General features: G+C 45.9%; 1 protein-coding gene across 3 annotated transcripts in view; it reads right to left on the bottom strand.

Moving 5' to 3' along the window:
* LOC132383386 (potassium voltage-gated channel subfamily KQT member 4-like) overlaps nucleotides 1–17,514 on the bottom strand; it is a 414,661-nt gene that overhangs the window by 376,297 nt on the left and 20,850 nt on the right. The window contains exon 1 of one of the 3 annotated variants that reach the window (XM_059954283.1): nucleotides 10,771–10,854. The exons of 1 other annotated variant lie outside the window; for it this stretch is intronic. The gene's annotated coding sequence lies outside the window, so the exon portion shown is untranslated. Of the gene's footprint in view, nucleotides 1–2,930; nucleotides 3,035–10,770; nucleotides 10,855–17,514 lie in introns of those variants that run through there. One more of the 3 variants, XM_059954282.1, reaches the window with a different exon arrangement.

The raw sequence follows: 17,514 nt of genomic DNA, 5'->3' as shown, positions 1-17,514 counted from the left end.
TACAGTTCTTAGACAAGGTCATTGTCTTGGGTGTTTCATCATGTGGCAAAAGACGTTCATGAACGCACTAAACAGACAAGGTACATAAGCATACAGATGCAGATAGATGGAGCTAGTCAGAATAGTTCGGTACGGACTAGATGGGCTGAAGGACACACGTCGGTGCTGTAGTGCTCTATGACTCTATAATCTCTTTTCTCAGAGGGTGGTAACGCTTTGGAATTCTCTACACCAGGAATGGGTTGACCCCAAATCACTGAACCTATTGAATAGTGAGTTGGATATTGTCCTGAGTGGTTGAAGGAGTAAGGGATAAGAGGATAAAGCAGGGATATGTACTGATTTGGATACGTGATTTTATTGAGCGTCAGAGCAGAGGCAGAGGCTCCAATGGCCGACTCCTGCTCGCCATGTCCGCGTTTCCGTGATCCCCTGCTGCAGAGATGATTGAAGGTTCTGTCTACCCCTGGTCAGAGGGGCTGTCACTCCAATTAACACAGTCGTTCATTGGCCAGAAGAATGTCCTCGAGATTCATTGGCGAAATGGCGATTGGGCTGGTTTATTACCGTCACATGTACTGAGGGACAGTGTGTTAAAACTTTGGTTCAGCATGTCACCTGTACAGATCATCTCATCATATCAGTGCATTGAGGTAGGACAAGGGAAACCAAAGCAGAATAAAGCATTGGAGTTACCGAGGGAGTGCCGTGCAGGTAGACAGTCAAAATGATAATACTTTATGTGTTGTGTATGAGTTATAAGTATTGTGTTGTGCACCTTGGTCCGGAGGAACGTTGTTTCATTTGGTGGTATACAAGTATAAGGTTGAAATGACAATAAACTTGAACTAGAACGATAAGGTCACAAACAGGAGAAAATTTGCAATTAGCGGAACAAGTGCTACATCTACCCTTACACTTCCTCCCTCACCACCATTCAGGGCCCCAGGTAGTCCTTCCAGGTGAGGTGACACTTCACCTGTGAATCGGCCGGTGTGGTATACTGCGTCCGGTGCTCCTGGTGTGGCCTTTTATATATTGGTGAGACCCAACACAGACTGGGAGACCATTTCGCTGAACACCTACGCTCTGTCTGCCAGAGAAAGCAGGATCTCCCAGTGGCCACATATTTTAATTCCACGTCCCATTCCCATTTTGATATGTCTAACCATGGCCTCCTCTACTGTCAAAATGAAGCCACACTCAGGTTGGAGGAACAACACCTTATATACTGGCTGGGTAGCCTCCAACCTGATGGCATGAACATTGACTTCTCTAACTTTTGTTAATGCCCTCCCCTTCTTACCCCATCCCTGAGATATTTAGTTTTCCCCCTTTTTTCTTTCTCTCTCTGCCCATCACTCTGCCTGTTCTCCATCTCCCTCTGGTGCTCACCCCTTTCTTTCTCCCGAGGCCTCCCGTCCCATGATCCTTTCCCTTCTCCAGCTCTGTATCCCTTTTGCCAATCACCTTTCCAGCTCTCAGCTTCACCCCACCCCCTCCGGTCTTCTCCTATCATTTCACATTTCCCCCTCCTTCCACTACTTTCAAATCTCTTACAATCTTTCCTTTCAGTTAGTCCTGACGAAGGGTATCGGCCCAAAATGTCGACAGCGCTTCTCCCTATAGATGCTGCCTGGCCTTCTGTGTTCCACCAGCATTTTGTGTGTGTTGGTTGAATTTGTAATTGCTGGAAATCCAAAGCGATACACACAAAATGCTGGAGGAATTCAGCAGGTCAGGCAGCATTTATGGAAATGAGTTGTCGTTTCCGGCGGAGACTGTTCATGAGGCTTTCTGGGGCACTGGGAAGTCCCACCGCCTTCCCCACTGAATGGCAGATAGAGTTACCTCTCCCCCCCCCCACCCAATTGCTTTTAACTCTTTGGGTCGTGGGTGCCATTTGAGTGTGATGAATCTTCCGACAAACCTCAGTCTATTATTACATCTGTTGTGTTACTGTTTGCGAACGTCCTGCGTTTTTCGAAGATTAATCACACTCAAATGGCACCCACGACCCAAAGAGTCGGTGTCAGAGCCGATCTGAGAGAGAAGCCGGTGGCTTGGACAGCTGATGGGGTGGGGGACGGTGAGCCGTAGGGAACAGGGCTCTGCTTGAAGTAAGGGTCCGAGAGTTTAGAAAAGCACTTGCTCACCTATTGAGGTGGGTATCAATGTCTGCAGTGCAGAGAGGAGAAACGAGCCCAATGACTTACAAAGCAGCATTGACTCGGCTAATGGTGTGAACATCTGCTAACGGAGGATTTCACATTGCGGTATCTCCCCTCCAACCTGACCTTCACCTCCCACTTGATGCTGAGTTATACCGACAACGCTGAATTATTTTTACAACTCCCTTCACATTTTGTTAAGCAGCTCTGGCCATTAATCGTTCCATCAAGCGCGGGTTTGCTTAATGTGCAACTTGTGCTTTTGTCATTGGTGAAGGATTTCCTGTGGGTGATTTACTCTTCGATGGCTTGGTGAGACTGAAGGGATTCGTTCCCTCTGCCTCGACCCCATCGGTCAAATTAATCCTTAATAGGTAATGAACGACTCAGACTCCAAATCGATCCAGTTCTGCCCTCCCATAGATAGGCCCCAGCCCTGTCAGTGCCCCAGTAGAGGTCATCGCAAAATGCAGCCCTCTGTAAAAGAGCAGACTGGAATCCAGCCGAGGACCGTTCCCGATCGGCTCGCCGAAGTTTCTGGTCATTAACCAGTGCGTCTGTACGCATGCGTGTCCCCCGCCCCCCGTTCTTTGCTCAGGACTGCTTCGGCCACCCCCGACTCACGTTACACACCGGTCTACCCCCAGTCCCAGCACTCGTTCCCTCGGGAGCAGTGAAGCGATGATATGAACAGACTCTTTTCTCTTCCCCAGCGGCGAGCAATAATTGCTACCACTAAACCCAGATGAACAGACGAACCTCAGCCAGGCACGATCAGATTCACCCTCTGTCCTTCTGAAACCAGCTTTGGGACCGAAGTCTTTGAGAATCTACCGCCAAACAAACGAGGAGGGGCACGTGTGATCTGCCTGCATTCCTTGCTTCAGCAAACAGGACTCTTCGCAGTTGGGGGTGGGAGATCGCTGCTTAGCTCTGAGACCGTCGATCGGCGGGCCAAGCAGCGTGTGTGGAGGGAGAGTGGACTGGCTGTCGGTCCGCTCCAGTCCAGTCCACAGTCTTACTGAATCCCTCGTCCTTATATGCCCCCGGTTCCAACATTTGCAGCCTCTTGTGTCTTCCCACGAAGGGAAGGGCTTGTCACCAGCGGAGGCTCCGGACGGGAGACCTGCCCTGGCCGCCTGCTCATCGGCGTGGCGTTGGCGGGTCTCTCAGTCGAGTCCGGCGCTTGTTTACTCACAAGATCCCCATGTGGGGGGGGGGGCAAGTAGGATTGACACAGCCGGCAGCAGGGATGGGGTGAGTGTTCGTCACTGTAAACCCACGGGATGACGGAACCTGGGGCTTTGCTGGTGGAGCGTGTGGATGAATGCAGCATCAGCACATCCCGCGCTTGGTCCTCCGTCTACCCGGCGGACTCTGGTTAGCAGAGCTGCTGCCTCGCATCTCCGGAGACCCGGGTTCAATTCTGATCTCCGGCGGAGGGTAAACGGCCTGTGTAAATTGTCCCAAAAAGCGGTAAGAACCTGAGGAAAAGGTGAAGAGAATAAAACGAGAGTTTGGGTGCTTCCAAAGCAGTAGGGTGGCACACTGCGGAAACCAATGCCCCATGCCAGCCTGGCAGAGAGGGATTGGTGGTAACTGGGATCACCCGCATTGTTAGGAGGAGTGGTGAATGGCGACTTAGTGACGGAGATTGTGGAGATGCTCCCCAACAGACCAGATACTGGTTCAAATTCGACCTCTGGCGCCTGTGCTGTTTGCCGGTTCCCCTAGGTGCCCTCTCTGGCTTCCTCCCATAGGCGGGTTGCTAGGTTAGTTGGTCACTGTAAATTGCCGCCAGTTTGTAGGTGGGATGTAGAGTTTGGTGGAGGTTAGGGATTATGATGAGAATGTCGAGAGATGAGGCAAGGATGTGCCTGCTTCGAGGTGAGGCAGCAATGACTGAATGGACCAAATAGCATCCTGTTTGGCAAAGAAGCATGGAAAGGCAAGCAGGACCACGATGGGAAACGAGGCCTCCAGTGAGATCACAGACCTGAAGCGAGATGGCGCAAACCGCCTCTGGTCAGCTGGAGTCACTCTCCAAGTCCTTGCTTCAAGTTATGTGGATCTCCTTGGAAGCCATTCGGTGCAGGATTGTGGAAAGATCATTGGGTAGAACATGGCTGGTGAGTTACTTCAGCAAAGGGAGGCTGTTCTACCGCTAAATACCCAGAACCAAAGCCGTGCTGAGCTGGGTCGCCCAGCTGCAGTATGCATGTGACACTTGCATTGCCATAGCTCCAGAACATTCTCAACTGATTCAGCAAAGCAACCAAGAGGATGGGCCTTACCCTCAATGTTTATAAGATCAACCTGCCCAGTGCCCTTGCTGCTCTCTGACAATAAGTCTCACAGCGAAACTCTGGATAACACTGAACACTATCCCAATCTCTGTTACTGAAGACACCTATCAATGAGAAACTCACCTAGAAACATATATAAATCTCCAGCACATTACACACCCTTGGGCCCACAATGTTGTGCCAAACATGTCAGCTGCCTAGAATTTCCCTAACACATAGCCCTCTATTTTTCAAAGTTCCATGTACCTAAGGGTCTCTTTAAAGACCCCATCAAATCCGCCTCTACCACCATCACCGGCAGTGCATTCCACAAACCCACCACTGTGAAAAACTTACCCCTGACATCTCCTCTGTACCTACCTCCAAGCACCTTAAAACTATGCCCCCTCATGTTAGGCATTTCAGCCCTGGGAAAAAGCCTCTGACCATCCACATGATCAATGCCTTTCATCATCTTATACACCTCTATCAGGTCACCTCTCATCCTCCGTCACTCCAAGGAGAAAAGGCCAAGTTCACTCAACCTATTCTTAAAAGGCATGCTCCCCAATCCAGGCAACATCCTTGTAAATCTCCTCTGCACTCTCACTATAGTATCCGCATCCTTCCTGTAGTGAGGTGACCAGAAATGAACACACTACTCCAAATAGAGTCTGACCATGGTCTTATATAGCTGAAACATTACCTCCTGGCTCTTGAACCAAATCCCGTAGTTGATGGATGCCAACGCACCATGCACCTTCTTAGCAACACTGTCAACCCGTGCAGCTGTTTTGATTATCTGATGGACATGGATCCTCCACACTACCAAGAGTCTTACCATTAATATTATATTCTATCTTCAAATTTGACCTACCAAAATGAACCACCTCACACTTATCTGGGTTGAACTCCATTTGCCACTTCTCAGCTCAGTTCTGCGTCCTATTAATGTCCCGCTGTAACCTTTGACAACCCTCCAGACTATCCACAACACCCCAAACTTTTTGTGTCATCAGCAACCTTACTAACCCCCTCCCCCTCTACCTCATCCAGGTCACTTATAAAAATCACTAAGAGGAGGGGTCTCAGAACAGACCCCTGTGGAACACCACTGGTCATCATCCTCCATGCAGAATATGAACCATCCCCAACCACCCTTTGCCTTCTGTGGTCAAGTCAATTCTGGATCCACAAAGCAAGGTCTCCTTGGATCCCATGCCTCATTACTTTCTGAATGAGCCTCACATGGGGAACCTTACTGAACTCTATATACACTACATCCACTGCTCTACCTTTATCAATGTGTTTTGTTATATCCTAGAACAATTCAATCAGGTTCGTGAGGCATGACCTGCCCTTTACAAAGCCATGCTGACAATCCCTAATCAGATTATGTCTCTCCAAATGTTCATAAATCCTGCCTCTCAGGATCTTCTCCAACAACTTGCCCAACACTGTAGTAAGATTCACTGGTCTACACTTTCCTGGGTTACATTTACTACCTTTCTTGAACAAGGGGACAATGTTTACAGCCTTCCAATCCTTTGGTACTTTGCCTGTCTCTATTGATGATGCTAGATTGATCATTGCTAGAGGCTCAGCAATCTCCTCCCTCACTTCCCACAGTAGGCTGAGGTATATTTTGTTCAGTTCCAGTGACTTATCTAACTTCAAAAGCTCCAGCACATCCTTTCAGTTCACTGTAAGTCATCCAACAATTGCCAAGGTCCTTTTCTCTGAATACTGAAGCAAAGCATTCATTAAGTACCTCTGCTACCTACTCCAGCTCCATGCGCACATTTCCACTACGCACCTGATTGGTGCTATTCTCGCTTGGCTCATCCTCTTGCTCTTCGCATTCTTGATCTCCTTCCTGGCAACATTGTAATTTTCCAGAGCTCTAACAGTACCTAGTTTCTTGAACCTTTCATAAGCTTTTCTTTTCTTTTTAACTAGATTTTCAACTTTCTTTGTACACCATGGTTCTTTTAACCTACCATTTTTTCCCTGACTCAATGGAACACACCTATGCAGAACGCCATTCAAATATTCCCTGAACATTTGTCACATTTATGCTGTACGTTTCCCTGAGAACATCTCCTCCCAATTTATGCTTCCAAGTTCCTGCCTAATAGCATCATATTTCCCCCATCCCAATTAAACATTTTCCCAAATTTTCTGCTCTTAACCCTTTCCAGCACTATGCAAAGGAGAGAAAGTTGTGATCACTACTTCCAAAATGCTCTCCCACCCTAAGATATGACACCTGAACAAGGTTCATTTCCAAAAACCAGATCAAGTAAGCCTCTCCTCTAGTTAGCTTATCTACATATTGTGTCAGGAAACCAAACAAACTCCACCCCATCTAAATCCCTTGCTCCCAGGAGATGCCAGTCGATATTAGGAAAGTTAAAATCACCCATCACAGCAACCCTATTATTATTGCACCATTGCACCTCTGTTTCAACAAGCCAGCACTAACTTTGGTTGATTGAGACAAAGGACTTTTGAAGATGAAGATCTCAGACCAAGCATGTTGCTCATGTTTATCAGGCAACAGAAATCCCTGTCCTTGTGTATCATGAGCTATCTGGACTATCTACTGCAGGCACCTCGAGAGTAATTTCCAATGCTGTCTCCACTACGTCCTGTAAACTCAGTGAATGAACAAACCAACAAATGTCTGTGTCCTGTATTTTAGCTCTGTTTAGATTTACTGACTCTGTAAGACCATTCAGCCACCAATCCTATTCCTCTACTTATTTCCCTGTAGCTTATTCTCTCTCATACACTAATTATCCATCTAACCTTTTAGCAAATGGGGAGTGTAAACTGACTCTGTCAGATTGTACACATGTTTACCTCCTATTTATCCACTATATTTCTATGCAATTTATCTGCATCATCCACAACGGCCAATTAATCTGACTCATTGTCACTCTGTTATCACTTTAACAGGTACCTCTTGTATCTAAAGAGGGAGCCACTGAGTGTATGTCTCTGGTCTTCTGCTGCTGTAGCTCAGCTTCTGCACTTCAAAGCTCGACGTCTTATACATTCAGAGAAGCTCTTCTGCACAGCACTGTTGAAATGTATGGTTATTGAAGCTACTGTCAACTTAATGTCAGCTTGAGCCAGTCTGGTCATTCTCCTCATTAACAAAACATCTCACCCTCTCACTGGGTACCACTCTCTGTAAACTTTAGAGACTTGTTTTGTGCATGAAAATCCCAGGAGATGAGCAGTTTCTGAGGATTTTCAAGCCAATCCCTCTAGCACCAGCAATCATTCCACAGTCAACGTCATTTCTTCCCCATTCTGATGTTTGGTCTAAACAACTGAACCTCTTGACCATGTCTGCATGCTTTTATGCATTGGCATGCTGCCACACGATTGGATTATTATATATTTACATTAATAAGCAGTTATACCTAATAAAGTGGCCAATGAGTGTAGGTTCAGCTGTTTTGCAGTTTTTCTTTTAAAGATAATTTTAAGATGAAAGTGGTCGTGACTGTCCTGAGAGAGGTATTCATGCTGTCTTAGACTGGTAATTAAATCTAGCTCAGAATGTGACAAAATGAGAGTACAGCAGGAGCTGACCAAGCTGTTCAGAACATTGGCTGAGCAATGTTTTGGCCACCTCACTGTTTAGTTTCTACATCCATATCCTCCTGCAGTCAAAACAACAGCCTTGAATGTATCAAAGGTTCTGTCTGTACAGGTCTCAGGATCAGACGATTGGAAAGATCCACCTTAAATTCCCTCTCCTCTCTCTAGCCAACTCCTTTCGGAAGGCTGCAAACATAGCCCCTAGATTGGCCAAATCCTGTTGGGTGTCCTCTCATAACCCAGTAACATTAGCAACGCATATAAAATGCTGGAGGAACTCAGTAGGCCAGGCAGCGTCTATGGAAAAGAGTTATAGTCGAAGTTTCGGGCTGAAACCCTTTGGCGGGACTTAAGAAAAAAGGCTGAAGAGCAGATTTAAAAGGTGGGGAAGGGGAGAGAGAACCATCAGGTGATAGGTGAAACCTGGAGAGGGAGGGGTGAAGTAAAGAGCTGGAAAGTTGATTGGTGAAGGCCATGGAAGAAAGAAAAGAGGGGGGAAGAGCACCAGAGGGAGGCACTGGGCTGGCATGAAGATGAGGTGAGAGAGGGAAAAAGGGATGGGAAATGCAGAAGTGGGGGTGGTGGGGGGGTAGATTGGGGGGGTATTGCTGGAAATTTGAGATATCAATGCTCATGCCATCAGTTTGGAGGCTACTTGAAAGGAATATAAGCTGTTGTTCCTCCACCCTAATTGTGGCCGCATATATCCATGGATGGACATATGGGAATGGGAAATGAAATTAAAATGGGTGGCTACTGGGAAATCCCACTTTTTCTGGCAGACGGAATGTAGATGCTCAGCGAAGCGGTCTCCCAATCAACATCGGGCCTCACCGGGAGCACCGAACACGGTAAATGACCCCAACAGACCTGCAGGTGAAGTGTCACCTCAGCTGGAAGGATGGTTTAGGGCCGTGGATGGAGTGAGGGAGGAGGGGCAGGAACTGGTGTAGTACTTGTTCCGCTTGCAGGAGGGAGGTCAGTGGGGAGGAATGGACAAGGTTGTCGTGTAGGGAGCAATCTGTGCAGAAAACTAAAAGTGGGGGGGGGGGGGCGGCAGGGAAAGATGTGCTTTGTGATGGGATCCCATTTGAGGTGGCAGAAGTTTCAGAGAATTATGTGCTGGATGCAGAGGCTGGTGGGGGGTGGGTGGTAGGTGAGGACAAGAGGAATCCTATCCCTGGTAGGGTGGTGGGAGGATGGGGTAGGAGTAGACGTGTGTGAAATGGAAGAGATGCGGTTGAGGACAGCATCAATGGCGGAGGAAGAAAAGCTCCTTTCTTTGAAAAAGGAGGACAATTCCTCCATTCTGGAATGAAAAGCCTCATCCTGAGAGCAGATGAGGCGGAGACAGAGGAATTGAGAGAAGGGGATGGCGTTTTTGAAAGTAGCAGGGTGGAACAATGTATAGTCCAGGTAGATGTGAGAGTCCATGAGTTTGTAATCAACATAAGTAGATAAGCTTTCTCCGGGGATAGAGACAGAGAGATTGAGAAAGGGCAGGGAGGTGTCAGAAATGGACCAGGTGAATTTGAGGGCAGGGTGGAAGTTGGAGGCAAAGTGGATGAAGTCGACAAGTTCAGCAAGGGTGCAGGAAGCAGCACCAATGCAGTGGTTGATGTAGCGTAGGAAAAGTGCAGAGCAGTCACAAGTGTAGGCTTGGAACATAGACTGTTTGAAGGAAGTAAGAGGAGCCAAAGGAGAAATTATTGACAAATTCCACTAGGAGGAGGAGAATGGTGGTGGAGGGGAACTGGTTAGGTCTGGTGTCCAGTAACACCAGCTTTTGTTTATCTAAACACCAGCAAGTACAGGGCCATCCTGCTGTTACCGAGATTCAGACTCAGATTCAAATTCAAATTCAGATTAATTCATTTTTTTGTGAAATGCACTGTTTGTGTTACCAACCACCACAACCTAAATGTGGCCACGCATTCTGGTGCTAACATTGCATGCTCACAATGCTTGGCAGAACACAGCAAGGAACAAACCAACAACGGAAAAACAAGTCCCATTCCTCTTCCTATCTATCCACCCACACACGTACACAGTCCTTCAGCCACAGGACAGGCCGTCTTTGGTCTCCAGCAGACTCATGGCTTTGCAAACATTGGGCCCAGCTTTCACAGTGGACTTCCAATCAACCTTCAGGCTTTGATCATCGGCATCCACCTCAGGACTCAATGATGATGACAAATAAGGATCTTGGACCTTGGACAATCCCTTCCTCTCAACAATCAATAACTTCACTGGAGAACCTCAAGGCAAGTATGTCCTGTTTGAAATAAGGAGGCTGGGAGAAGCTGCTCCTTGTCTGATCTCACCAATGACTTGTACAGCTCCTCACTATAGACTGTGACGAGAGACTATGACTGGGATGGTTAGGAGCCAAGCACTGAAATACCTGAGGCAAGGATCAAGATACTGTGTATTACTGGAACGAGAAATGAGCACGAACAAAACGCTAGGCAATATCTCTGGTTGAGCTTACAATTGAGTACTGAACCTCCGAGCAGGTACTCCTTAAATACTGAATTCTTGGTGCCAAAACATGATTGCCAATTTGCGGGACAGCTCTGAACCCTTAAGGGGGCCATGCCAGCTACCCATACTCTGGAGAGTTAGAACATCTAAACCTCGGAAGCTGGCGCATTTGGGGGCATCTCCTAACAATTGACTCCATTCCCTTTATCACAAACCTTCTATTGGCCTTCTTGGTTCTTTGTTGTGCCTGCATAATAGCGCTTTGTGCTTCTTGTAAATAACATTCTGGTCTTCTGCCCTTTCTGTGTTAGCGCCAGACTCACTGTTTCCCACATCCTGCTTGTCTATCCATCTTCCTGCTCTGTCATTAACCTATTAATATCCCTTTGCAGAGTCATTGCTTTGCTTCCACATTTGCTGGCTTAGACATTAAAGTTCAAAGTACATTACCAAAGTACATATGTGTCAGCATATACTGCCCTGAGATTCAGTAACTACAAAGAAACACAATAGAATCAACAAAAAACAAAGACAGACAAACAGCCAATGTGCAAAGGACAACAAATTGTACAACTATGAAAAAGTACAAAAAGTAATAATAATAATAAATAGTGAATATTAAGAACCTGAGTGGCAGAGTCCTGTCCTTGAAAGTGAGCCCATAGTTGAGGAATCAATTCAGTGTGGGGGTGAATGAAGCTATCCACTCTGGTTCGGGGACCTGATGGTTGAGGGGCAACCAATAACTGTTCCTGAACCTTGTGGTGTGGGACCTAAGCCTCTTTCCTGTTGGCAGTAGTGAGAAGAGAGCAAAGCCTGGGTGGTGGGGATTTGTGAGGATGGATGCTGCTTTCTTGCAACAGTACTCTTTGTAGATGTCACAATGACCACCTTAAAGTTATATTTCTTTGTTGTTTATTCTCTTTCAATTTACTCATTTATTATTTTTTTAGTTATTTTTTCTGATTTCTAAAATCATTTCTCCATGGTACAACTGTTCTTGTAAGCTGTTTCCTTTGTTCTTTAACTTTATAGTTTAGTGATTGAGTGAGATCTTCTTCTGTAATAGAACACCAAACACAGAACACTACTGCATAGCACAGGCCCTTCGGCCCTCAATGTTGTGCCAACCCTTTACTAACATCTTGAGTTCCCCAGTAAAATGCACATTCAACAGATTTATTAAATATTTTTAAGTGGCTGATGTTACTTATCTATTTTCATATGTTTACATCCGATTACCCTTTCCTTCACTTTCCCCATCGTTCCAAAACAGCAGGTACCCCAGACAGCCACTTCTCACCCTGAACCACCCTGTAGCCTTGTTACTGTAATAGCTGCCGAGTCAGACCAGGTAACCACCAAGTGTGTCACAGATTTACCTACCTTGTTATGGATGCTTTTCACAATCTGATAAGGGGCTTTTAATTTTAACCTTTGTCCACTTGTTCCTTGCTTACCCTGTTTGTCGTTGTACCGTTTCACTTGTACACAGCGCAGTTGCTCTGCAGAGGTAGATATAAGAATGGGGTTCGATCCCCGCTGCTGTCTGTAAGGAGTTTATACTTTCACCCGTGACCACATGGGTTCCAAAGACACACAGGTTGGGCTTAGCGGATTGTGGGCGTGCTACACTGGCACTGGAAACATGGGATTGCTCGCTGCTCAGCACAATTCTCGCCTGTTTAATTTGACACATGTAATGCCCTGGTTCAGATCTTTATTGCAATGCTGCAGGTCTCTCATTTCAGCAGCTCTGTAAGGGAAGTCTGTTCAGCTTTAGCATTTTTGGGTTGAGCTAAAGATAAGGGGCTATGTTGGGAATGTTGCGTCAGCCAATCAGGATGGCAGAATTGGGAGAAGGTTCTAGACGACACTGGATGGAGAGGTTTTTGTGAGGCCCAGGGTCTTTTTAGCAGGAGCTGGGAGAAGACAGCTGAGGATATTGTCCCTGTTGCACAAGGTGTTTGGTGAGAAGGAGATAGGACCAATACTCCCATGGGGGAGCCTGTTGGTTCTAGGTGCATTTCGAGTGACGTTTGGAAGGTGGTGTGTGTTTTCACACAGACTGAGGGTCCAGAGCTTGAGTTAAAGACAACTTCAAGATGAGCTCCAGCTTATGTGCAGATTTGGACTGGCCTTTTTATATATTTTTTCTTTTCTATTTCCAGCTAACTGCTTGACAAAGCTGACATTTGTAAATATATTTTCTTTATGATTGTACGCAGAGTAGGGCCTGTTATTTCTTGCCAATGGGCAATTGCACGCAGCCAGTATTCACACAAATGAGGTACGGGTGGGCGAGAAATCCCAATTTCCCGGTCACGGTTGGACCCAAGTGGATGTATGGAGTCTGGGAAAGGTGGTTTTCTCACCACTGAGTCTGAGTGAGGGGCTAACGAGCCGCATCTCTAGAAATGCCCAGTGAGAAAAGGGGTTTCACACAAGTGATGCATTTCACTGTATATTTCAATGTATAGTGCCTAGAAAAAATATTCACCCCCCACTTGGAAGTTTTCATGTTTTATTCTTTTACAACATTGAATCACATTGGATTTAATTTGGCTTTTTTGACACTAATCAGCAGAAAAAGACTCTTTCCTGTCAATGTGAAAATAGATCTCCATAAAGTGATCTAAGCTAATCACAAATATAAAAAATAAAATAATTGATTGCATAAGTATTCACCCCCCCCCTTTAATATGACACACCAAATTATCACTGATGCAGCCAATTGGTTTCAGAAGGCTCAAAATTAGCTAAATGGAAATCTGTTTTTGGAGACCTGTGTACAGTCAAGGTGTTTCAATTGATTATAGCAAAATTACACCTATATCTGGAAGGTCCAACTGCTGGTGAGTCAGTTGGAAAACTACATCATGAGTTCAAAAGGACATTCCAAACAACTCCACAAAAAGGTTATTGAAAAGCACAAGTCAGGAGATGGATACAAGATGGATCCCTTGGAGTACAGTTAAGTCAATCATCAAGAAATGGAAAGAATACGGCACAGCTGTAAATCTGCCTAGAGCAGGCCGTCCTCAAAAACTGAGTGACCGTGCAAGAAGGGGACAAGTGAGGGAGGCCACCAAGAGACCTGTGACAACTCTGGAGGAGTTACAAGCTTCAGTGGCTGAGATGGGAGAGACTGGGCATACAACACTCAGGTGCTTCACCAGTTGCAGCTTTATGGGAGCATGGCAAAGAGAAAGCCACTGTTGGAAAAGATTCACATAAAGTCTTGGCTAGAGTTTGCCAGGAGGCATGTGGGATACTCCGAAGTCAGCTGGAAGAAGGGTCTATGGTCTGATGAAACCAAAATTGAGCTTTTTTTGCCAACAGACTAAACGTTATGTTTGGTGTAAGCCAAACATCACACATCATCAAAAACACACCATCCCTACCATGAAGCATGGTGGTGGCTGCATCACGCTGTGGAGATGTTTCACTGCATCAGGCCCTGGAAGGCTTGTGAAGGTAGAGGGTAAAATGAATGCAGCAAAATACAGGGAAATCCTGGAGGAAAACCTAATGCAGTCTGAAAGAGAACAGTGATTTGTTTTCCAGCAAGACAATGACCCCAAGCATAAAGCTAAAACCAGACACAGATGTTTAAAAAGAACAAAGTTAATGACAAAGTTAAAGACAACAAGTCAGAGTCCAACATTCAATCCAACTGAGAATTTGTGGCTGGACTTGAAAAGGGCTGTTCACTCATGATCACCATGCAATCTATAGTTTTGTAAAGGAGAATGGGAAAAAATTGTAAAATCTAAGTGTGCAAAGCTGATAGAGTCTGATCCACACAGACCCAAGGCTGTAATTGCTGCCAAAGATAAATATTGACTTGAAAGGGGTGAATACTTATGCTATCAAGTATTTTGTGTTTTATATTTGTGATTAGTTTAGATCACTTTATAGAGATCTGTTTTCACTTTGATAGGAAAGAGTCCTTTTCTGTTGATCAGTGTCAAAAAAGCCAAATTAAATCCATTGTGATTCAATGTTGTAAAACAATAAAACATGAAAACTTCCAGGCACTGTACATGTGACAAAGAAAGCTAATCTTTATCTTTTATCTGTACTGCAGTTCATCCTTACCTCTCATGCCTGGTTTCTAACAAACTAATGACCACTTCCCTCACTTTCTTAACTTCTTGTCGTCCTTTCCCTACAACTATGCATACAGCTCTCATTATCCAGTTTGCCTGGACGTTGGTCCCAGATCGATACAAGTCAGCTCCCTCTTTCCCCACACTTGAGAATGATGCAGAAAAACTACCCTGAAGACAAATCAACAACTCCATCTGTACTTAGTCTCAAACTTTCCTTCTTACCCGAATTTATATTAAAGCTATAGTCCACCATTTAAACTATATTTTTCTTTGCTAAATGCCGGTCTGTCTTGTGTATTGAAACAGTCTGCTGTTACAGTCAAGGATCTTTTCACAGTATTTGTTTAGTCTGTTCTATATTTTATTATGCATTTATTGAGTTTGCCCATAAGAAAATGAATCTCAGGGTTGTCAATGTTGACATATCTGTACTTTGATAATAAAATTATTTTGATCTTTGAACTCCTTCATAAACTCCCATGAGAGTCTTAAATCAATTTCTTAATCCCATCCATGAAATTAATGTCCTCTCTGATTTCCACCTGAATCACAAACTGCCTCTTGGCTCCACTACGTCAGTAATTACAGTTAGTTACAGTTACAGTTAGTTCCCAGTCCTTGGTTAGAGTGAGTCTCAGGACTGGACTGATCCAAACCCTCTGAGGAACTCAGCGGGTCAGGCAGAATGCAAAACAGTTAATGTTTTCGGCAGAAACACTACATGAGATCCCTAATCAAACTGTGCTTACTCACTTATTATGACACAGAAGGAGGCCATTTGGCCCAGGGATGCAATCCTATTGCCCCATTGTCCTCCTTACTCCCATTTGCTGGCAACTCATTTTTTAATCTACACATTTGCCAGTTAAACCCCTTTGCCACCGATCAATAATAAAATGCAAAGGGGCAATTAGCTGCCCATCATGGTTTTGGGATGTGGGTGGAAACCAGTGCACCAGGAGGAAACCAAAATTGTCAGAGGAAGAGCATGCAAACTCCACATGGACAGCATTGGAGTTCAGGATTGAACCTGCAACACTACCTGCTCCCCCACTTGGGGGCAGCAAGGTAGTGTAGCTGTTAACTCATCGCTACTACATCTAGTACCAACGGCCCGGTTTCAATTCCCACTGTTTTCTATAAAGAATTTGTGTGTTCTTCCCCATGACCACATGGGTTTTCTCCGCTCTGGTTTCCATTAGATATAGGCCATTTGGCCCATCAAATCTGTTTCGCCAATTCATCATGGCTGATCCATTTTCCCTCACAGCACCCATCTCCCACCTTCTCCCTGCATTCCACAGATGTTAGGGTCAGTAGATTAATTGGTCCCGTGGGTGTAATTGAGAGTTGCAGACTCATTGGGCTGAATGGTCCTGTTACCATGCCGTTTCTCAAAACAAATATAAAATGAATATAATTCATATTGTTACTTTTGATTCACCTCAAGATGATTGTTTCAGTTTGGAATATGATTACGTTTTAAAACAAAGGGTGGAACTTCCACTGCCCAAAGTTTCCACGAGCCAGGACGTCAGCAACCCTTCCCTGCTCCCCCACACCCCCACTGACTCCATTCCCAACCTCACAACCTGTTCCGCATCAGCGGAAAGGTTCCACTTATCCAGCACTGGCAAAGACTGGCCTTAAGCGGTGAGCTTCATAAAACTGGAATCAGGCAGAGAGGTTAAACTGTGCAAATGTGAAACGGTGGAGAAGGGCATTTAATGTAAAAGCAGGAGTGCCGGAGTTACCCAGCAGACTGGAGAGAGACAGGGCTGAAATTTCAGGCAATGACCTGGTATCAGAACCTACATCTATGGTATAACAGGGACGAAGGCAGAGCCGGTGATCACACAGAGCCTGGAGTGTAAAATATCTGCTGATTGTCCAACCCCAGGATTTCCTCTGTCTTTTTCCTGTGACCATTGGCTGTCACCCTGAACCAACGAGGTTTGGCACCCACCTTTTCCTGTTTCCTTGCGTCCTCTGCTGTGACTTTCAATCCCTGTTCTGCAGTTCGGCCTCATTTATTTTCCAGCCGATTTGCCTTGATCACCGTGACCCTATTGCCTTTCTTGAACAAACCCACAGCTTTATTCTCTGTGCCTCAATACTCATGGGGGAGGAGGACTGAGAGGTCCCCTTCCACCACTCCACCTCTCCTGCCCTCTTTCATCTGAGTTCACTGTTTTGCCCCACCCAGCACTACGTAAAGTCTCATCACATTGAAGCCCACCTGTTCAACCTCACAATATGTCCGTTTATTGGGACAAGGCCATCACTGGCAATGTGGGCATTTATTGTTCTTCTGTAATTGCCTTTGAGGAGATGGAGGTGAGCCACAGACTTGAGCTTTCCATTCTCAGTTACTCTCAGCCCCTACTCTGGAATCCAGCTCACTGCTCAGTGTGAATTGGTAGCATAGTGGTGAGTGAAATTGGTTTGCAGTGTCTGATGCACCATCAATAACTCACACTGAGACGTAGGCGAGATATCGGCTTTTATTGACTGGAAGAAGGAACCAGGAGTGAGTGTCTATCATACAAGGTCTTGGAGACTGAGGCCGAGCTTCAGGCCGCAGGTCTCCTTTATACAGGGGCCTGTGGGAGGAGCCACAGGAGCAGTCAGCAGGGGCGTGTCCCGACAGGCACATAGTTCACCACATTCACCCCCCCTTCGTTTGAAAAAGTCCTCATGTAGCGAAGGTTCTTACAAGTCAAGCCGATCAGGCGGTCGAATCTGTCGCTGCGATCTACGTAGCACCGGCTGTGACCGCATAGGTGCCGGCAACATTGGCGATTGCACAGGGGACGGGGGTTGCGCGTGTTCTTGCCCACTAGG

This window comes from Hypanus sabinus, chromosome 30 (assembly GCF_030144855.1).
Source record: "Hypanus sabinus isolate sHypSab1 chromosome 30, sHypSab1.hap1, whole genome shotgun sequence".
Classification (NCBI taxonomy): Eukaryota; Metazoa; Chordata; class Chondrichthyes; order Myliobatiformes; family Dasyatidae; genus Hypanus; species Hypanus sabinus.
This window is presented reverse-complemented; position numbering and strand designations above follow the sequence as displayed.